Source organism: Theobroma cacao, chromosome 10 (genome assembly GCF_000208745.1).
Source record: "Theobroma cacao cultivar B97-61/B2 chromosome 10, Criollo_cocoa_genome_V2, whole genome shotgun sequence".
Lineage (NCBI taxonomy): Eukaryota > Viridiplantae > Streptophyta > Magnoliopsida > Malvales > Malvaceae > Theobroma > Theobroma cacao.
The window spans coordinates 5790975-5794218 of NC_030859.1; positions in this window are offsets into that span (position 1 = coordinate 5790975).

Below are 3244 nucleotides of genomic sequence, written 5' to 3' on the forward strand. Positions count from 1 at the left end.
ATTTTAACCCGAGGTGAAAAATGACCATTTTGCCCCTGTTATGAAAATTGTTGAAACTTCTAGTTTTCTTCGTGTTTTCATCAGCACACGTCATTTATACTGTCTTATGCCTATTTATGCCTTAAAATATCATAAAACTTTCTTCTGGAAGCTTATTAGAGAAAATGACGAAACTACCCCTAGCCCATATTATTACATTTATACTTAGTTACAAGCCTATAGAAGTTGGGGTATCACAATCTTAACCTCAGGTGGCAAAATGATCATTTTGCCCCTAGATCATGAAAATTTCAATTTGACTCCAAATCGGTCCTCGAACTCCGAATCACTATTTTAAGTCATTTTGGGGTTTTAAAATTCTCAATTTCATCTTAAAATCTCTATTTGGTCTAGTTCAAGGCTTAATTCAACTTAGTTACACCACTAGGTATATTACCAACTATTGACAATTTTTTGGGGCTTTCTAAGTATGCAAACATATTGTCAATCACATGAATGACATGACAAGTATTTTATAAGGTCGGGCTTGACATAATTACCTCTCTGATTAAGAAAAATGGGATATGGAGTTCAAGATATAAAATGGACCAAGTGAAAAGTAAGGACCAAGCAATCTATCTAGGAAACTTACCAAAGATGGGGTACAAACTAGAAGGAAAAAAGTTTGTCAACACCCTCAAGATTGCTCCAAGGGATGAACATTCCACACCTGCTCAAAATCAGATAGCTTCCTCCTAGATTTCTAATGAAATGATTCTAAATTTGCTAATGAGAATTGATGGGAAACTCACTAATCAATCTGCAAGGATATAGAAAATTGAAGATAAGTTGGAAGAGCTGAAAAATGTGATGAAAGAAAAGGGAAAAATAGCTTTCAAACTTGCTACTGTAAACACTTCTGCAACACCAAGTCCAGCATCTGTAGAACAAGCTGCTGAAAGTCTTGACCTCCAAGCTGAAGGAGATGAATAAGAATTTGTTCCAGTAAGGAAATCTCCTACTCCTGAACCTCAAAATGAAGAAGAATCCAATGAAGGCACTAAAGTACTTGGATTCTTTGATGACAACTCTCCACTATATGATGAACCACAACCAGAAAAACCATCTCGTAACTCTGAGGAAGTTTCAATAATGGATATATTTCAGCAAATGGTCAGAGAAGAACAAGCAAAAAAAGAAGCAGCAAAGGACAAAAATTAGAAGTCAGCATCTGCAAAGGCTTTTCCTAAGTCAGTTCACATTACCAGAGTAAGTGGACCTACTGAAATAAAACAAGGACAAGCAGCTATTTCCACCAAAGATAAATCCAAACTTATTGGTAAAGGTAGGAAGACCATGGCAACAAAGATAAAATTCCTCAAGAGAAGAAAGTCTTCAAGAATAGCTGAGAAAGCCAAACCCTCAGTCCAATCTTTTACTCATGATCCACTCCAAATTTCAGACAAATCCTCCCCTAACTCCTTACCAAAAAGAGCATCACTTGTGCCATCTCTTGAACCCCTCAATGTCCATTTTGACACTGATGAGTCTACCCTCTCTAATTCTTCTCAAACCAGTTGACCACCCATATTTTTTGTTGATGACAAAAAAAGGGGAGTAATATGATAGAAAGCTTAGGAGAGATAAAAGGTAGAAGAATTTTAGGAAGAAAGTAGAAAGTAATGTAAGGGTAATTTAGAAATCTAAATCTGACTCTGACAATATTGAGCTGTTTATGTTATTTTGTGTATTGATGGTTGAAAACTGGATACTGGTAACTTGCTGATAACTTATGTGTATGGTTGTTCTATTGAATTGAATGGAAACTATTTCTAAAACGAAAATGGATGTTGCTTATATGTTTATGATATATGATATTTCTGTTAAATGGTTAATGGCATTTATGTTTGAAATGGACATGATTTGTTGAAAATATGCTGATGACAGTGAATGATAATTCTGTCACCTATAGCTGATTATCCTGAAAGGCTGTATAAAAATATTTTGTCAAATGGTTGAATCTATACCTATCATTTTCCTTAAGAAACAGATAAAAACTTGCTAAAATGAATAATAAAATCATGCATACTCTAAGGGGGAGCACATACTTAGGGGGAAAATCCTCATTTTGTGCAAAACAAAAAGGATCTAATAGACATTGTGCTGGTAATCAAGGAATATTTTGTCATCATAAAAAATGGAGAGATTGTTAGCTCCATTAGTTTTTGATGATAATAAAACATTCTTACTCATTTTTATCTAACTATGCTACTTAAGCGCGCAAGATGAAAAATGTATGCCAATAATAAATTGATCACTAAAAAGCAAATATCAAATCTCATAAGAATGAGGAGCCAAAATTGAATCATAAAATAGAAGCTTCTTAGTTGGATAAAGAAGGGAGTTAGTCAACTAAAACTCAAGAATTAAGATGGCTGGTTCAAAAACAAAGATGACTTAATCGATTAAGAAGTATTTTTAGTTGACTAAAAACCTACTATTAGAAACTGGGTTTAGAAATTGAGACGACTTAATCGACTAAGAAGCATAATTAGTCGACTAAGAGCTTACTATCAAAAACTGGATTCAGAGGCAAAGACGACATAATCAACTAAGAAGCATAGTTAGTCGACTAAGAGCATTCTATCTGAAGATTTGAATTTGAATACTAGAAGACAGATTAATGGCTACAACTGCTCCAAACTGTTTCCCAATGGTCAGAAACTGTCAAACATCCATCAGAGTTGGTTTTTCAAGTATAAAAACCCTCATCAATGGCTAAGAACATATCCAAGGCTTCCAAGACCAAAAAGAGCTCAAAGATAGCAAGAAATTCTCTATATACTTTCTGCATTTCTCTCCAATCTTTGTAATTGAGATAAGCACTTCACTTTGTACCATTCAGATCAGGTTAGTGATCATAGGTACATCCTTATTTCTTTCTCCTTGAATACTTAGAATGAACGAGTCACTCTAAGGGGTTTATTCAAGCTTGGGTTAGCTTGATTGAGTGTATAGGTTCTAACTCAGCCTAGGAAAGTTAGTTTTGGATTATGGTTGATCTCGAGAAAAACCATTATTAAAGGTTGTGGCTTAGCTTGTGAAAAGCTATTGTAAAAGCTTGGTGGAAGCTTGAGAATTTCATCTTTTTTAGTGATTTGGTTTGAAAAATCCTTGGTTGAACAATCAAGGTAATGGATGTAGGTCTTTAATCGAATCACTATAAATCTTTAAGTATTGTCTTCTTTGTTTTATTTTTCATTTT